The sequence below is a fragment of the Lissotriton helveticus genome, chromosome 12 (genome assembly GCF_964261635.1).
Source record: "Lissotriton helveticus chromosome 12, aLisHel1.1, whole genome shotgun sequence".
NCBI lineage: Eukaryota > Metazoa > Chordata > Amphibia > Caudata > Salamandridae > Lissotriton > Lissotriton helveticus.
In genome coordinates, this window is record NC_136073.1 from 430,585,275 (window position 1) to 430,605,964 (window position 20,690).

Sequence of the window (20,690 nt, forward strand, 5' to 3'; positions counted from 1 at the left end):
CTTGTCACTTGGCTGAGGTAAACCCATCCTGGAAGGAGAGAGATCAGAAAGATAGACATAAAGGAAGTGATCTCTCTCTCTTTTTTCTCACTTCTGCGAGTCTTGTTACAAGAAACTAGATTTATTTTGGAACATTTTCACCATGCTGAGATTTCATAAGTATGAGTGAATACCTAATTGCTGAAAAAATGGGAAGTAACATTTAGCTTTGCCTTTTAAAATGAGCGACTCTTGGCTAACTGAGCAGACATGTATGTCTATTTTTTTTTCAAACTTTTATTTTTTGCAAGGTCAATACTTTTATCCACTAAAAAGTCTGTGTTTGTTTTGAACCATGATGAGAGCAAATTTGTTCATGAGAGCTGAAAGAAAACAGATAACCAAGGAGAACACATAAAGCTCAAAAATTGCACAGGTCTGACAAATTAAAACTGACTAGGCAAAATAAAATGAGTCAAAATCAAGTGCGTTGCTTCGGTCATCCAAGCAGCTGTGTGCATGCACAATTTCAAGAAAACGAGATCTAATGAATGAGATTACACAATTTCAACCGGATAAAAAACATGCTAGGTTGTTTTTGATGAATCTTTCCCAAACATGGTTATAAATTGAGCATCTCAACAGAAAATGACCACGAGAAAACAGCCACGGCCAGTCACATTGTCACGTCGAATTTTCAAAATATGCGCAGAAATCCTACATTTTTAAAATGATTTCATTGCATTGTGTATTAGGATTTTCTTTATTTTTGTTGCATCCAAAATGGCATTATTTTCTCTCTCTTTCATCTACGTCATTGCAGTTAACACATTTAACACAGGATTTGTTACAAAAGCAACCAGGTACGGCTATAGTCAAGGAAGACCCATATTTGTTCTAATAATCCTAATAGACATCCATGTATTTATTATTAATTGATCTTTCTAAATAGGCACTTTAACATTAATTTCCTTTGACTAGTTACAAATGATTTCTACTGGATCCCATTGAGGCATATAGAATGGAATATGGAGCAGGCAAACATAAAAGTGAGTCCTAGTCCATCAAGTAAATCATGACAGTCAACTTCACCAATTGGAAACACAAAAGTGCAAAAGTTAATTTGTCGATCAAGCAAACAGGTAGAATATGATTCCAAGCAAAGTGCACTCACTGATCTCGATGACAGAACAAAGCGCCAAACCCTAAGAGTAGGTTTCTGAGAAGCTTGCCCAGCCACACAATGCCACGCTGGAAAGACGGCTCAGTGATGTAATGCTTGCTGCAGATATCTGCTTTCACAAGCATGCCCTAAGATTGATTCCTAACAGGATGATCCTTTATCCTTTTGAGGTTGGTAAAATGAAAGTGATGCATACTAAGAGGCTCTATTGCTTGCACCAGTTAGAAAAACTGTACCATCAAGACAAACATGAAGAGCAAAATAATATGGTTATAGAAGCACCAAGATGACCACAACCTCTGAGAAATAAATGCACCAAAAAAACACACACACTTGCCCCATCATCTAATGCATGTGCACACACATACACATGCACACATGTACTGCCATAGACCCCATGATGACTTCTCAGCACTGCTATGCTAGCACAAAGTGAACATTTAAAAAAGAAAACACCACACACTTTTGCTTGGCCATGTTCAGATTAATTTATTAAATGTATTTATTTGTGGCTTTATATTGTACATACCAGGCCCAAACTCATGTTTTGTATCAGAGGACTTTACATGGCTATACAATTGAACGGTGACATCAACCACAAAAATATGGCTATCACTTGTGGAATATAAAGAGAGTGAGTAGAAAACCGGTATGCCTGACAAGGAGTCTGAGGTCACACCCACCGAATTACAATGCAACCGCCAACACAGCGGTCGGAAACATACCCTTTACTATTGCGGCTTGTGCTACCAGCTGGAAAAGGGCCACCTCACAAGCCGCAATAGTAAAGGGTATGTTTACAAACATCCATGCACCATGTGCCAGGTACCACATGGTGCCTGGAACATGGGGTATGGATGTTTGGGGGCACCACATGTGCCCCCCGGAGCACATAGTGGAGGCCCATGGGTTACGGGGTCCGCCATGTAAATACAGAGGGAAAATGGACATCGTAATCCTATGGTTGTGCCTCCTGCAGCACCGCCCCCATTGTAGGGTATTACACTCCGACCGATGCTCCGACGGGCTCCTTGAGCCTGTTGGAGATGTTGGTTGGTCCCTCTGAGTCATTGTGAAAGTTATCGGAGGTAATGTCTTTGAAGGCATTTCACGTCCATTTTTCAAGGTACACATGAGGGATTGTTTCTTGTGACAGAGGACATAGAGTTCCATATGTTGAACACAGTCCATGAGAAGGTTTTTTTAAGTCTTGTTTTTTCGAGAACATTTGGGAATCAAGAAGATAGAGCTCCAAAGGGGATAGGACTGGCCTGAAATCTGTTAGAGTTTATTGGCCAGATATTACTGTGCCTTTTAATGTAAAGTTTGCTACTGACTCCAATGGGAAATCACTTGAGGATGACCAGGATCAGTGTGATGTGTTCAAACCATTTGGTTCTTCAGGCTAAACTTGCAGTTACATGCAGGAAAGCCTGGAGAAGGGTCTGGCGAACTTTGGTGATGAATGCCTGCAGGGGCGAAGGAGACACTAAAATTCTGAGGGGGGGGGGCAGGGACAACCTTGTGGACTTTCCAGTGGCCCTATACAAATCGCCCATTGTGTGAGACCGTAAACCTGTTAAACAAATACAATTGCACAGTTTTGAAGTGAAATATTGAGAAAAGCAGGCATGTAGTCACAGTTTGCAAGGTCGCTGTCTTCGGTTGGGGGCTTGGTGTTTGCAACTGCATTATAGTTTGAAAATTACCTGCTTCTGCATTCCTGCTGTCCAGCAATTTTCAGGCAACAATAAATATGTCAAGATAACTCCAGTGGTTAATGTTCTTCATTGAGAGAGATCGGAGGTTTGTGTAGTGGAAGTTTTGACTCATAGTAAGGTAGCCACAGTGGGTTAATATGCCTGCTGCAAAGAATGTGTCCCATGCAGGTCACAAAGTACATATAATGTAAATAGGTCAGTGGGTTACTGCTTTTGTATGAGAGAATCTTTTGTTACTTGTAGTTTATAAGTCAAAATCCTAACATAGAACAAGGTCATCTGGTACCTTTACTAGGCTTCATTGGTGAAGTAAGAAGGCACAGGGAAAGTATCCTATGCAGTCCGTGATTCCTAATTTCAAGACCCAGCTCTCACCTGAGCCAACTGTGATCTGCAACTGCTGTGATTAACCCCACAGTCAGGCTATGATAATAGTTCAGTTCATGAGGCCTCGACATTCAAAACACAATAAACAGGAAGCAGTTGTCGAAGTGGGGGAAAAAAGTAGGAAAACTGTGGGCGTTGATTCAGAGGACGAGAATAACTTGAAATTTGGGTCTGTGGGCGCAGACAGAGGTGTGTCAAGAAAGAGCAAAACTTTCTTTTTTTTGGTATTTTTTGGCACTTAACTGACCAGTTACAGCGTATTACGTTATTTAATTCAACCAATACACATGTTTCTTTAAGGTTTAATATGAGTTATTGACATTAAAATACATTAACAAAGTGGGATATGCTTCCAATCACACAATATGACAAATATGCTGAAAAGTGGAATCACAAGCCATCTGTCTCCGAGCCATGCAGTTTTTGTCATCTGCACTTCTCCCTTTTCCCACAAGAGCAGCTCAAACATAAATGGCAAAATATCCTAGTTTACAAATATTTTCCACTTAATTATGGCTGTACCATATTTGCCGCAAAATACATAATCTGCTGCATAATATAACGATTTCAACAAAATAATTGTTTGTAGCTCAAACAGATCAAAAATTACAAAAATAATTGTGACTTATGTTGCTGCGAAGTGGAGGACCCTTCGCAAAGGTTGACTTGTCACCTTTGTCACTGTTGTGTTTGTATATTACACAGGTACTAATGAGGCAAAATCTTTGCAGAGGCTGTTAGTATATAAGAATGTCAAAATAATGAAGTATCATAAAATGTACCGCATTACCCTGCAGTCTCTTTGTTGCTGCATATTTTAGTCAACACTGTGACATCATTTTGTCCTCCATTGCTGCATAATTCCAGTGGCACCCGAGCAGGCAGCAGATGTTTAAAGTGCTTATGCATGAAGCAGAGAAACTGTGAAGTTTTCAAACTTAGTTTGGTGTGCGTGCAAATCCTGGATTGATGATCCCCAGTGGATTTCTCTACTACTGCTGAAAAAGGCCAATGGAGATACGAATGGGTGAGGTGGACTTGTGACCGCAGTGACAGAGTCACTATCGCTCTAGGGTGTGCTGCTTCAAATTCCTGCCCGCAAGACTGGAGGTGAACTTCAGTACGGATTGTGATGGACATGCCTTCAAGGTTAATCCACATTTGCCACTGCAAAGGTCCACCTGCTGGTGCTAAGACACCAGGGCTTCTAAGGTCGATCGTGGCCTTCTAAGGTGTGGCATGGGAATCTGTTGCATCAGGAGAGTGTTCTGGTGGACTGGTCATGATGGCTGAACCTGGTTCTCCAGTACCAAATTTGGCAGCTCTGGCAAGAGTGCCACATCCTCTCCCCCACTGAACATCATACTGCCCCACTGAGAAAAACTTGCATTGCCTTCAGGTACAACCCAATTGTGCCACGAATCAATTCAAATTATGTACTAGACAAGAGTAATTTCTTTCCTGAAGATAAAAAGAAATAATATCTTGGAAAAAGCAAACACTCATAGGGAATGCAAGAATAAGTAAAGCATGTGAAATCTAAGCAGGAACAACATGGTTACCTTAACACTTTTACACTCATTATTCAGAAATCAGTGAGTGCTTTTGCCTCAAAACTTTAGGAAATGACTACAGGGCCCGGAAGGGACCTGTTCCAATGTCCATTGCAAATATCCTTGCAAAATCTAAGGAGTTTGGTTCACAAAGACCACATCCCTGAACACAGAGCCACGGTACACATTTTAAAGGCAGAAATAATTAAATCAGTTGAAAAGGATCACATTAAACGTTTTCCACTCCACCCATCAACCAGCTATAACAGTCCCTTTAGGAATGGTGCACTTCCCCACCCTCGGAAAACAATGTTATTCAAAGAAAGAAGATAAAAAAGGAGCTCTTTATTTAAAAGGTTTATATAGCTCTGGCTAGAACCAGAGGTATCAGAGCGATTTACATGAGTATCAGACCATAATTGCAGGTTACATCGTTACAAAGGTTACACAGTTATTAGAGCCTGGCAACATAGTTACAAGTAAGGTCGAGACAAACAAAAAGGACATATATGTAAGGGAAAAAGCAGTCTTCATTGGCAAACTATGTAAAGTGGTGCTAATGTGTGTGGGTGTGAATAACACCAATCTGGCCTGTCTGCGAGCACTCTGTATTGCTTTATTTAGTTGTTTTTTTTTCGTCTTTTGATCCTTTTTTTTTCTCTTGGTCTGGAGGTTGCACTTTGGAATAGAGTAAGGTCAGAAAATGACAACATTTACAGCCAAAGTGTTTCGTTCTTTTTTGGATCCATTTCACAGTGGCTTTTTTCCTTCTCTGCCAGTCTCAGAGGGGCCCAGCCTTATCCATAGGCATTGACCATTCCCTCGGAGGGTGCAGCATAACAAAGGGCAGGTGGCCTCTGTGACTGGAGGATGGTCACAGGCAAATGGAGGGGCATTATAGGAAGCGCTTTCGCGCGCTAATGGCCCTGCTAATCTCGGAAGGGAGAGGGGAAATTATTTTGTTTCCTCGTCTCCCCCACCCTTGTCCCCCTTGTCCCCCCACTCCAAAATCTGGATATATCCCCTGCGTTCCCCACACTTCCTACGTCCATGCACACCTGTAATGCAATGCCACAATTAATCTTAGGTAGCACTTGGTATTGCACCACTGATTTCAAATCATCCTCAAATGTAATGCCTCTGGGGACTCTGATGCAGCATTGTGTGCCAAATATACATGAACTAGCAGCCCGTCCCGACCTTGTCCGGGAGCAATCAGGCTTCCCCGACCCCCGCCCGCCCCAACATTGTGCAGCAGCCCGGCCCCCCGCCCGCCCTGACATTGTCAAGCAGCCCGGGCCCCCACCCGCCCCGTCCCCCGCCTGCCCCGACCCCCGCCTGCCCGAAGCCTTACCTCAGCCGCCGCTCCTCCCCCGCGCTCCTCATTTCACTGCACATTGTGCAGCAGCCCGGCCCCCCGCCCGCCCCGACATTGTCAAGCAGCCCGGGCCCCCGCCCGCCCCGTCCCCCGCCTGCCCGGAGCCTTACCTCAGCCGCCGCTCCTCCCCCGCGCTCCTCATTTCACCGCTCCGCCGCTCCTCGCCGCTTACCGCTCCTCCCGCCTGTCCGCCGGTCCTCACCGCCATTCCGCCGTTCGTCACCGCTCCTCCCCCGCGCCATGTCCGCCGCCCTCCTCGCGTTCCTGGACGCCGCTCCTCCCCGCGCTCCTGACGTCAGAACGCAGGTCGCGGCCGACGCTACTTCGAAGGGACTACTTTTTTCTTTTAATGTTAATTTTTTAAATAACGCATATTTTTATACTTTATATAGCCTATGTCCATCTGCACACCCTGACGATTACAATGATGTATCGGGTGTGTGGATTGGCGCTGTGGTTCCCGAGTTTACCCGCCTCAAAGGTGCAAAGTTCTTCCTTTATAATAGTAGTATAGATATGAAGGTCCAGGTTTGTCCAGTGAAAATCCCAGAGACATGGCCAAAAGAAATGTTGCATTGCACGCATAGAGCACCAGGGAAGTTCAAGATGACATTAACTTAAAGCAATATCACAGCGAGCAAGTAAATTCATGGCATTATAACTCCACAGACAGCAATTACATCCAGGGTACAGAAATACAAATTGAACTGGAACCCTACTATCAACATGAGGCACAAGCACAGGAAGGCAGGAAGTAAAGCGCAAAGCTTTAAATATAGGACAAAAAAGACACCACCATGAACACACCTCCTTTCGTATGTCACATTTACATCCTTATACCTTATCCTCTGGTTTGTATGTGAATACAAATAAGAATGGTCACCTAGCTTCCACTGCTCATACTGATCCTTTGACTGCAAGACTTGCTCAGTGGTGCATCATGTCCAAATGTGTGCCCTCCTGTACGCAGTCTATTCCCTAGTCGCTGGGTTTTGCTAGTATGTCATGAGCATTGACTTCAAGAGGTATTTGCTGTCACCAGTTGGAGGAGTCAGGAGTCATGAGGGACTAGAGTGCTGGTATGATTCTTTAGTGTTTTGTGTGGCTGTGTGCTCGACACAGAGTAGGACTCATTTCCTGGGCCCTGTTTTTTGCATCCTTATTGAGATTGTGCTGGCATTCAGGACAGCTGCACCATGCTAGGAAGATGAGAAAACTTGGAGTTGGAGTATGGCTTAAAGCCTAAGGTTGGAACCAGGACCAATCGTATATTGAGACAGGTGTATATTTCTCATTTTAGAAGATTCATGTGCATCTGTGCATATTTCTTATGGCAACGTGTGTACAAATGATTATCTTTAGTGAAAAAGGAAATTCACAGAAGCTGTAGAAGTCTTTCCGTGGCTGTCACATTTTCAGTGGTGTTGAGGAAAGGTGACATATGCTGCTTGGGGTTGGAGAAAATCCATGACTTGCTATTGTTCTTCACAGATAAATGGATTTGATAGGCTAGTTGTGTCTCTGGTGACTCTCTGGAGAGAACCAGTAGTATAGTAATGTAGTGTGTTTAGCAGGTTGATATTGGTTGCAGCATCATGACTTCTTTTTTCTGGGGCATGACGTGGAACGTGAGCAAGATAAGGACATTATTAATAATGTATTTTGTCAGTTGAAGCTTCTATAGAGATTCCTAGTGGGTGGTGTGATGCAACTTTGTCTTGCATGGACCTTCTTTTACTGTGGACTCTGCTCCTTCTTTGGATGCCTCTAACGAGTATGTGTGACTGCTGGTGATATCTGTCAATGATATTGACCTTTTCTTCCAAATTGTCAGCTTCCTAATTGCACATAGCACTCACATTTGTGCGACCATTATCCTGGGTTTTTTGATCCAGGTGCCGTTTAATGAGGTGCATTGGATATGTTTATGTATACCTGCACCTCGATTAGTGATGGTTCTGATGCACCAGGTGTTTCCACTTAGTGATGCACTTCTCACTTAGATTGGGTACCGATTTGTTGATATGTACATTAATACTTTGTGTTGCTCTCTTTTTGTGCTATGATCTGATTAAATATTTTTAACATCAAATACTACAGAATCTGCCCTCCTTTTGTCACTGTAAATCTCTTCGTGAGAGTTTGCTTCTATTAAGTTGTTTAGTAGTGCATGCCTCTATAATTTTCATCTGGGCCGATTTAAGCGCGTTTTGTGAGGCACAAGGAAACGAAGGGGACGTCAACAAGTTTAATTAAAAACTAGAATCAACCAATTGTTCTCCGTATTCTACAGAGAGGTTTAATAAATGCCCATAACTCACATTCAAACAACTGGACCCAGTTGAAACTATTTGCAGTGGGTTATTCGCGAATCTTTACCCGTGTAGTAATGAGGTTAGTAAATAGAAAGTGCAGACACGACTAAATAAAACTACAGGCATGTACTATGTACAACATTCAAAGGGAAGTCAACGAAAGCAGCAGAACATTGCATTAATAATTCAGACACAAGGGGCTTGCCTCATTACTAATCTGTGACTGCACCACAGTAAAGAGTTAATGTCATGTTTGGGGCATTATCATTAGATGACTGCCTCCACCTATGTAAATGTAAATGTAAATGTGTTGGACTTGTAAAGCGCACCGCTGCCCGTAAGTGTCCCGGCGCTGGAGACCGCTGGGGAACCCGTCCTGGCTTTCCCTGTGAGATGGTCCCTTCTGGGTATCTCCAAGGTGAAACCAGGCATCCCCGGCGTCTGTGGGGGGCCGTTGTAGAGATGAGGCAAGCTTAATGCCCAGAGTTGCTGAGTGTGATCCCTGGTTAGAATAGGCACCGAGGCGAGAATTGTCGAGTCCGCTGACCCTGGTCCACGACCCTGCCGCGTCGGGAATTGAACCCTGGTCCCGGGCCGTTCTCTGCTTCCGGGTCTGCCTCCTCTAACCAGTGAGCACATCACTCCACCTAAATCATCTGTCTTGAGTTGATGTTGAGGTCATATAAGAACTTTGAAGGGCACTTATTTAAATGAATCTTTGCAATAATGTTCAGATGTTGATTCCCTAAAAACATCTCTGGGCTCTATCAATGAATATAATCCCTCTCGGGTAATGCCCAATGCGCTACCTGGATAGAAAGATGACAGCCAAGCAACACCACTTTGTCAAGCATGTTGGACATGAAGAATCCCTAGGCAGCAGCTGTGACCTGTAGAAGAATCCCTAGGCAGCTGTTGTGACCTGTAGAAGAATCCCTAGGCAGCTGCTGTGACCTCTATAAGAATCCCAAGGCAGCTGCTGTGACCTCTATAAGAATCCCTAGGCTGCTGCTGTGACCTTTAGATGAATACTTAGGCATCTGCATTGACCTCTATAGGAATACCTACACAGCAGCTATGACCTCTAGAAGAATCCCAAGGCATCTGTGGTGACCCCTAGAAGAACCCCTACGAAGCAACTGTGGCATCTAGAAGAATCCCACTGCATCTGCTGTGACCCCTAGAAAAATCCCTAGGAAGCAACTGTGGCCTCTAGAAGAATCCCAAGGCAGCTGATGTGACCTCTAGAAGAATCCCTAGGCAGCTGATGTGACCTCTATAAGAATCCCTAGGCAGCTGCTGTGACCTCTTTAAGAATGCCTAGACATATGCTGTGACCTCTAGAAGAATACAATACCTACACAGCAGCTGTGACCTCTAGAAGAATCCCACTGCATCTGCTGTGACCCCTAGAAGAATCCCTAGGAAGCAACTGTGGCCTCTATAAGAATTCCTAGGCAGCTGCTGTGACCTCTGGAAGAATACCTACACAGCAGCTGTGACCTCTAGAAGAATCCCAAGGCATCTGCGGTGACCCCTAGAAGAACCCCTAGGAAGCAACTGTGGCCTCTAGAAGAATCCCACTGCATCTGCTGTGACCCCTAGAAGAACCCCTAGGAAGCAACTGTGGCCTCTAGAAGAATCCCACTGCATCTGCTGTGACCCCTAGAAGATTCCCTAGGAAGCAACTGTGGCCTCTAGAAGAATCCCCAGGCAGCTGCTGTGACCTCTAGAAGAATCCCTAGGCAGCTGATGTGACCTCTATAAGAATCCCTAGGCACCTGTTGTGGCCTTGATAAGAAACCCTAGGCAGCAGCTGTGACCTCTAGAAGAATCCCTAGGCAGCTGCTGTGACCTCTAGACTGGTAGCAGGTGCTCGAAGGCAATGAATGGAAAGTCCTGCTCTAATGATCTAATCTGCAACCATTTATAATGCCATGAATACAAGTTACATTTATTTGAATACAGAAACCACAAGATTTGATACAGCCCTGCAACACTATGTGTTAGCTGTTAATTGATATGCTATGCTATGACTGTGCTGCTTGCATTTGATGACGGTGAATGCAATTTTATAAAAAACAATCAGTTCCATTCTTAGCAGAATGTGACTTATGTAACTTTTAAATCAGTTTTAAAACAAGTTTTTTACGGAAGATTGATGAAGCCAATCAGTTTTTTTATACACTGCATTCACATAAAGGCACAAAATATAGGGACAAAGCACACACACAACACACACCCAAAAACACACCTGTTCACAAAGATAAAGAAAGTCAGAGGAATTAATGAACACAATCCACCAGCTATGCTCACCGAAGAAGTGACATTCTAAAGGCTACAAACCAGAACTGTCTGGAGGTGGCACACAGGATAGATACATGCAGTTCTCTGCACGTGGGTGGGAGAATGGAAAATACATATAAAAACATAAATGTTCTTTCTATGACACTTTGAGATGTTTACATTTTTTAGACAAGATACTTTTCCTCTGCATGGTACTTATAGATGTTTTTTTACAGCTTTACAGCTTCCTGTGCTTTTTCAGTTTCCTGCATTCTGAATAAAAAAGCGTTCCATATGTTTCACTATATTTTCACACCAGGTACAAAGGGAGCCATGCAATAAATTATTAAAATGAAACATATAAAAAATAGCTGAGTTTTGCTAAAAGAACCTTTCTGTCAGTAGGCAGTGACCTGCCTGACTAGAATGAAGACTGGATTTTTGATAGCTGTTCCGTTAACACCAAACATATGGAAACTGTAAATCTATTTTAATGAATACAGCGAAGAAAGAAACACCCAATCCTGGGGCATGATGCTGGCAGCTCAACCAATCGCAAAGACAGCAATTGCACTTCTCACATTCCAGCCCACTTCAGCTTGTACCTTTGTTAGACTTGTACATACACAAATCCAATCCTAAAAATACTAAATTCTTCCTACAAATAATAAACCTTCCTCCATGTCATACAGATATAATGTGCTGCACACATAATAGTTGGGTCCTGGAGCAGGCACAGCTGTGAGAGGCACCAAGAGTACATAAAGTGCCAGAGCAGCAGAAAGGTGGAAGCATCCACCAGTAGTGTGGCTTATCAGCAGCACTCCCTTTATGCCAGGAGGTCCAAGACTTGCCGCTCTGTGTGCTGCCTCTAATCTAGTTGGATTACCTTCTGCCCAGCTGGGAAATAACTGCATTTGGCTTCTCATTTTACCTCTTTCTTCAGGAATCTGGTGCCAAAGTAGGAGTGGAGATAAGTGGAGACAAACAAGAGGGGAGAGACAGCAAGGTCTAATGAGATTGCATTAGTGAGTGATGAGTCTCTATGCATGTGCTCTCTTGCTACAAGTCCACTTCTACTTCTAGTTAAGGTAAAACGCTTGATGGGCTGGCGGTGGTGAGAGTCTGAGGGCCTTATTATGAGGCTGGAGGTCGGCGGATTGCCAGACTTGTGCGGGTGTGGCAGTGGCAGTCTTCCGACTGCCCTATTATGACCAGGGTGGTTGGGCAGCCTTGGAGCCATCTCCGATTCCTGGCGGTGGCGCAGCAGTCATGAGGCCGCAATATGCTTGGCGGGGCAGCTGCGGCCCCACCAAACATATTATGAGTTTCCCCACTGCCACACTTTTCATGAGGGTGCGACCGCCATGAAATGTGTGGTAGTGAGGAAACAAAGGGGACCCTAGTAGGCCCCCTGGTGCCTCTGCACCGTGGGGTGCATGCAGGGGGGCACATGGTGTGCCCCATGTCTGCATGCACCCCCATGTTCCAGCATGGTACGAAATTCACAACATTTCCCATTTCAGTCCAAGCAGGAACATGCTTTGCCATTCCCATTGCAGTGCCTATTTTAAGGGCACCACCGTGGGAATGCCAAAGTACTGCCTGCCAGTGACTTAAAAAGTCGTAATCTGGTGGGTGGTCCGTTTTGTCTTTGACGGTGTGGGAGCGGGGTGGCAGTGTGGCAGCCCTGCTCCCACACCACCAAAGTCATAATAAGGCCCTAAATGAGATCTTACATACTGCAAAAGGATTTTGCTGGACTGTTGTAAAGGTCATCGGCCTGTTTTGAAATAGATGCTCGGCAGCCATGGCTAAGCTTATGCCACTTTCAGTGTTGTCCCACACCTCTCTGACATCATTGCACTCTGTTCTTCAACCCCCATGGCATACTAAGGCATAGAATGTTTCAGTGTATAGAGGGGGGAAAGTCAGCTCACCAGGACCTCTGTCTATCTACTGTCTAGCTTTCTACAGTCACTCACATCTCCCTTCCACTTCTTTTTACAAGAGAAATCAAATATCGAAAGATTCACAACTAGTAGCTTATGAAAAATGAAATTTTGGAGACAAGTGTTGAAAAGTGGTCCAGTTCTACAGGCACCCTTTGCAAAACAGCAGCTCTTAAGGGTGAGACCCCTGGTAGAAAAACAAAGGGCAAGTTATCAGTTAAATCCTTGCCAGTACGTTGACCTGCTAAATTTGAAAGAAAATGAATCACGTATAATTTCTGCAATTCCAAACCAAAATACTGAAGTAAATATACACAAAAGGGAAAGCGTGCAATAATCAATCAGTGGGAGGGAGTCAAAAGAATACAGAATTGACATAGTCAATGTCACAAAACGATTGGGGTCAACAAACTAAAACACCAAGTTGGAATTACCTGCATTAGCTAACAGCCCTAAAACCCCAAACCCCCAGCGAGTCCAATCTCTCCATCAAAACTGTAAGTCAGCACAAAAACATAGTTCAGGCCACTTCCAAGGACACATACAGTGAATGATAAGCAAATGAGTGCCACAGCCACTCACCTTATAGCCAAATGCTTATTCAAGCACAGGGAAGACAGGGACCACTTAAAGGCAAATGCCAGCGGTGAACAGCATACCAATTGCAAGTGAAATAGAAGTGTATTTTGCTTCTCCTTGGTCCTTCGAGTTTCCTACATTTACCATTCTACACACCTCCTGCTTTGATTTCACAATTGTACCGAGGATGTTCACCAATGCACATATATAGATGAATCTATGGGTAACAGTGAATCATTTTCACAGAGGGGTTCTGAGTGACTTCAAATAGACATTCAAAACCTGAATTGTCTGTGAAGTCACTCAGAACCACAAAGTGAAAAACATCTCTGATATTCGTAGTTACCCTGCTATAATGTAATGCTATATATGGGTTCCAAACCCATCCACTGTTGAAAACAGACTTTTTGAAATTTGGCATATTAAACAAAGAATTAACATTGAATGAAGAATACTAGCTTCTGGATTGAGCTTTGTGACATCGCAGCAGTGGGAAACAAGCTTTGCTGATAACAGCATGTTGAATAGCTTATTCCTGTGAATGTATAGCTATGGGACCCAAATACAACATGGAATTAGAGATAGGTAGTACTGACTAATGGCGATTTTTTACCAAGGTGTTATGAGTGACATCAAATAGAATATGAGTGAAGCTCGAGTTGTCTATGATCTCACTCAGAACATCACTGTTATTCACTTTTTATCCATCTATAATTGTATGTTATGCACGGCTTCAAAAACTATATGCCTCTTTCAAATGCATTGCAGGGGCTGAGGAGTAATGGCGATACCTAACATGGCTTCTCCTCCTTGTACCAAATGTAAAAAACAAATTGACCCTACACCACCCATCCCACCACCCTCTGTGCCACCCAGCACCCTCCTCTCTTGAAGATGTCTCTCTGTCCTCAATTATAGCAGAAAGGCATGGCCACACCCACAGGCTCTCGCAGAGATTTGTCTGATCTGCCTGGAATTCCTGTATGTCTTAGCAACAGTGGGATACAACTTTAGTTATCCACGATTGCAACATCACCGCAGTCAATAACCAGATTTAGAATCTTGTGTCCATGCTGGTGGCTGTCCCTGAGAGCTATACAGAACAAGACTATTCATATGAATATGAGTGCTAAACTTGCCTGGCACCAAAAACTGCTTTGGTTGTAGAGGTTTTGTACAAAGCTCCAAAGCATTTGAAATATAAAAGCACCCTTCACTAGGCATGAGGGAGGACAGAAAATGGGTGCTTCAATAATCACCGGAAAAACCACGACTTTATCCAGTCTAGTTAAAACTAGAAAACATTGCAACTTGTGGATAGAAAATGAATCATAATGGGGTCCATTTTAACATATACTGACATATGTTGCCATTCAGTGTCCACATACAAATCTGTCTCTAATGTAATGATACTCTAATTGCTATATAACATTGTCATAATATTTTACGTGTTTTTATTAATTTATTCCCATGAATAGTTTACCATTATCCAATACTATGTTTGTCAAAATGCTTCATATTCATGTAATGTAGTGTTCCAGCTATAACCGATTTCAGATGGAAATACTTCATAGGAATGTCGTATGCCTTTTTGTTTCCAGATGTTATTAGAGGGTGTTCAGAAATGGACAGTTAGTGACTAATGCACATGAAACGCTGTGATATCCTACTTCTATCTTTTTGTAAGTCTTCTTTGGTTACAAAAAGAACAGAAACTGCAAAGGAAAATATGATTCCCATAACATGGTAGCCACTAATATCCGTTTCCACTTTATTTCTGCTTCCTGGATGTCTGGCATCCATCTTTTTTTCATAATGCCAGCGACAGGAAATAGAAAGTCACTCACGATATCAAAACAGGATATAACTCTGATAAACTGCCATGAATATTTCTGGTCATCTCTCAAAAATATATCATTTTGTCATTATTTCAAGCTTTGTCAGCATGACCTTGATTCACCAAAATGTGAGAGGTAGTGTAAAAGACATCAGACTCGTAATGAACTCTGGTGACGTCACCTTGATGACCCCTTAGCCTTTTTAGAACCTCAACAAGCTGGTGAGGGAGTTATGGAAAAGAAAGGAGTGAACATTACAGAAAGCAAGCAGGTCTTTTAGAACTCTCTTTACTGTTTTTTCTGCTGCCTTCCTTACCCATGAGAACAAGGATAGCAAGGCCAGTCCCAGGATTACCAATGGGATAGGCAGGAGTAGCACGTGTTAACAGCGATGAACCCTAATTGACATCCATATTATAAAGTGAATGATACAACAAAGGTATACTTCTGTGCAAATAGCTGCTGATTCAGGATATTTTCCTCATAAATGAACCTATGCCTCTCAGTGGAATCTCAGTTTCCTGTGACACAATCTGATGAGGGTCAAGTTTTCATTCTCTATTGTAAGGGGGGGGATACACCCTCTGTTCAATTCACCCTTGTCCTTTGCAGGTGAGCAACACATACATACCTGGAGCACCTCCAGTGGGTCCACAGATTCATGAATTATGAGTTGAAGGGGAAAACAGGTCAGGCCCAAACTCAAACAAAAGAGGAGGAGAGCACACCTGTCCCCTGCACGAAAATTCATCCAAGCACCAGAGGAGCAGAGAGTGAAGTCCATTAGGAGAGTATAGGACAATGTATATCATGGGAATGCTCAGTGCTGCACCTCAGGGGAGTATTGGGTGATGTGCCTTAGGAGAGCTCTGGATGATGTGCTTTAAGTGAAGCCCTGAGCTCTGAGCATTCTATGTTGCCCATTAGGGTGCACTGGGTTTTGTTCATCATGGGAACAGTGAGCGATGTGCAGCTTGGAGGTGCAGGGCAACTTGTAATGTGGGAAACCTGGTGATAAGCCAAAAGCTACTAAGAGTTATTTGGGGCAAGGACATTCGGTAATGTGCTGTGTAAGGTGCATGATTATGTACAGTTGGAAACCCTTTGATGTTCAGGCGGGGAACCTGAGTAATGTGGAACAGGGGCTACATGGAGCAATGTAGCCTTACGGCTAGAGCGGTCGACCTCAAAGCTGGGAAACCTGCTTTGAGTCTCGGCAACAATGCTCAACATCCTGCGATTCTGGGCAAATCACTTAATCTCTCTGTGCCAGACAAAAATGAATGTGTCCTTCTGTAACAAAACTGGTACTATATAAAGCTCTCTGATACCTGATGTCTCGGGTCTGGTTTGCGCTATATAAAAACTCCCCAAAAAAATAGATAAATGCTCAATTGTTGGGGAGAGGATAGTATCAGAGAAAGTGTATGGGAAGTTGGCCTATGTCAGGTGTGTCATCTCAGGGGTGAGTACACACTTGCCAGCATTTTGGAACACCTCTAAGAGAGATCTGGAGGAAACAGTTGGGGGTATTATAACTTCCCAGTTAGTGTACAATAGGGTGGAACACATTTTAAGTGTGAGGAAGGTAAAATTACATAATGTTTACCTCAAAAATCGAATGCCTCCTGCTTAAATCAGGATTATTGACATGGGCATAAGTACTTCACCCAGTACTACTATTCTGTTTGCTAAAATCTAACAATTGAATACATTTCCTCACTCTAAAGACATATGAACTACCTGGGGTTGATTTGCTCATCTTTAGTTCAGGGACAGTCTAATAAAGGGGTAGCTGCATTATCAGAGAAGAAGGAAGCATCCATCTTCTTGGGTATTGTAGGATTGGAAACAGCCTTGTACACTAGCTGGATTTTTCTCTTCAGACTGCATATTTGTACCTGATGGTTGAGATTGGTTTGGTGGCGTTGCATTTAACATCTTGCTAAAATGTTATTCGCTGTTACAATGATGTATTAAATCACACCATTGGAAAATCTGTTTAGTGTCATTATAGGATGTGCAACGATGTTCCTTCTTTAATAAGGGTATCCTAAAAAATTACAAAGATGAGCGCCAAAAGGATATGCCTTGATTTTCAGTGTAAATCTCCCTTACACTGAGCAATCCTTTCTACCACCCCATAGTTAGATCCTTCCCTACATGTCATGAGAGAAAGTTGTGATGGGGACATATGTAGCTTTTTAGGAGTGTGGCAAAGTAGATCCCTTCAAAGTCAAGTGGTAGATAAAGATGAAGACTTGAATCAAGAAGAGCTTTTGGAGCATGAGTTGACTATCTTAGCATGGTAATACTTCAATAGTAAGCAAGAGAATGAAGTAGAAATTGTTAATATTGAAAAAGTTGATGTCAAAATGAATAATGATACATTCATGTATAAAAACAAAATTGCAACTTCACTGACAAATTCTCCTGTTGTGAGCTCCACATCAACCCCAACTCAGAAATAAGTAGTTAGGCAGGCCCTGAGATCCAGGCCCAAGGGTACTGATTGACATATCACAGGTGGGGTGGCATGTAGCCAGCAGACAAACGTACAAACAGGAAATCACAGATTGATCCCACAGATAGTCACAGCTACACCACAATGGTCAAGGGAGATTGGCCCCAATAAAGCACAGATGGCCGGAGGGGTGCACGGATTCCCAAAACACCATAAAGTCAGATGCCCCATGAAGTTAGGAACACTTAGCCAATCAAGACACAGCACACACAGTACATCCAGTGATCACGTGCTCCCCATGCTGGATATCGGGACACGTTACCCACTGGTCGAATTGTGTCCATGCAAGGCCGTGGACCATTGGATTCCTCATCCAATATCTTAATTTGTGGCTCCAAAGTCAGAGGTACACATTACTTACTAATTCAAATTCAAATTCAAAATAAGCTTTATTCGCTTCAGAGATCAAATCATAAAAGCACATAATATAAAAAACACATTTTACAAAATACACAATCGAATAAAACAAAGCTAGGTCAAAGCTAATTGATATCAAGAGTATCATAGTTAAGTATTACACATGAAGAACAATTTATAATTGCTAAAAACCATCACATTGTGTTCCGAAATTTTATAACAAGTTTCAAAAAACTGGTTACCGCATGGATAACATTATCTTCTTCTAGCTGTTGCAACTTAACGAAGGTTAATATACAGGTTCGAATCCCCCATGCCCTGAGGACAGGTAATAAGAACGCCCTTCGTGGTGCCTGGTAAAATTTACAGAACAGCACACAATGTATATTCGATTGATAAGAAATGTAATCGCAGGGGCATACAGAGTTATCCATGGACCAATTATTACAAAGAGGAAAAGTAACCAAACGAAAAAAGGTGCCTAGCCTGAAGCGAGGCAGCAGCATACGAGCATAGGGGCCTGACACAGAAATGAGATACTTTTATAGCCTCTCATGAGAGGTAATTTGCTGATATCTAGAGATAGTATTTTTCCTTTTTTCAACGTTCCACCTAGAACTAGCTAAATACTCAAGAGCCATCTTTTTGAGCGAGCCTCTTGATATCACTTCCATACTAGTTGGCATATCAAAAAATTCCTGGTGTCCTATCTCAGTTTCTCAAGGCTCCAATGGTACGTGTAAAGGTTAATTGCCTAGCAGCATTCACTGCTGTTTGCCAGCTTCCCCTCCTATCAAAATTAACACCTAAGTAAGAGAACCTATCCGTGGTTTCAATTCTCTTACCATCAAGGAAAATTGGGCAGGGCGCCCTCTTTGTACCTTTCCCACAGGCCATTGTGTAGGTTTTTGATATATTAACTCTTAAACCTTTGTCCCTCATAAAGCTGGTACATTTATCCACAGTCCTCTGTAGTCCTAGTCTAGTCCGCGACATTAAGGCCGCATCATCTGCGTATAATAATATTGGTATTGGGGTCCCACTGATGGTTGGGTAATCGTGCTGTGAGTCCCTAAGATATTGTCCAATTGAGTTGATGTATAAGTTCAATAACAGGTGTGCTAAAATGCACCCCTGTCTAACCCCCCTCTTTATAGGGAATTTATCTGAACACTCCCCCCTACGACCAGACTTCACCCTTGCACCTGCACCCTTATAAAGTTCCTTAATAAATAAAAGAATTTGGCTATCAATCTCCATATCACTAAGTGTTATCCATAAAAACTCGTGATCTACACAGTCAAAAGCGGAACTTAAATCGATGAAGGAGATAAAAAGATTTCCGCTCTTTGCCTGGGTGTATTTCGAGATGAGTAGGGCCAGATTTAAACATTGTTCCACAGTCCCCTTTCCTGATGTAAAACCATACTGCAGGTTTGAAATAACTTCATTTTCCTGCCCCCAGGTTTGTATCCTATTTAGGATAATACGACCCGCCACCTTCATCAACGCGTCCAGCAACGAAATTGGCCGGTAGCAGGCGGGGTCATTCCTATTACCTTTTTTAAAAATAGGTACAACTATAGCGTCAGTCCAGGAGGATATGAAGCCATGTTGGTTCGCCTTATTTAGGACATTCGTTATCATGGGGGCCCACAGATCTATCTCAGCCTTATAGACATCGATCGGCACGCCGTCCGGGCCCGATTCCTTACCTGATGAACTATCTTTTATCGCTTTAATAACCTCCTGGCAGCTAAAAATTATGGCTAATGGGAATGGGCTAGGTTGGTTACCATCAGAAAAATTGACAGTCCCATTACTGGGAGCAATCCCGGAGTCACCAGGGGTGGCTCTATCATAGAGATGTTTAAAGTGAGCCACCCAATGATCCCCCGTTATTGCAATGTCTATAATATCAGCCTCTTTGCTTTGCAAGTAAGGGGCGTTTACCACCTTCCAAAAGGCCGTATTATCTCTTCTTTGCGAAGCCTCTTTTAAGGCCACCCATGCCTCTTTCTTTAGTGTTCAGAAAAACAAAACTGGGCCTAGACTCAAACTCAGTCAGGCTGAGTCAAAATACAAAATAGAACAAAACGGTTGCCAAAACTGAGACAATTTCCTACAAAGTCTTACAATGGACCTTCATGAACAAAACATAAACGTCTATTTTCTAATTACACCATCTAATGATTTATTCCACTTTTTTTGTTTTCATAAATTTTGCAAAAAATGAATTCATTGTGCATAATATTAATACAAGCTATATACAAACAAGATATATCAACTAACAATCAATAATACATATAAAATATTTACATCTGACACCTTTGATCCCACTTCATACACACTACTCTCAGACTTACCACACTCATACTACATACAAGTCCCAATGTACACAACAATATACATCAACATAGGAATGAAACCAACGGTGAAGAACATTTGAAACCTATTTTTCTTTTCACAGACAGAATAAAGCTGTGATTGCTTTCATTTTGAAAAGATAGGAACAACAAAAATTCTCTTTCTATGTGACCTGGGACCAAGTCGACGCGTTTCGAACCCGTAAACTAAAGGGGTTCTCCTCAGGACCAATATGACTCTTATTTCTTCTGTGTGATTCTCTTCATATTTC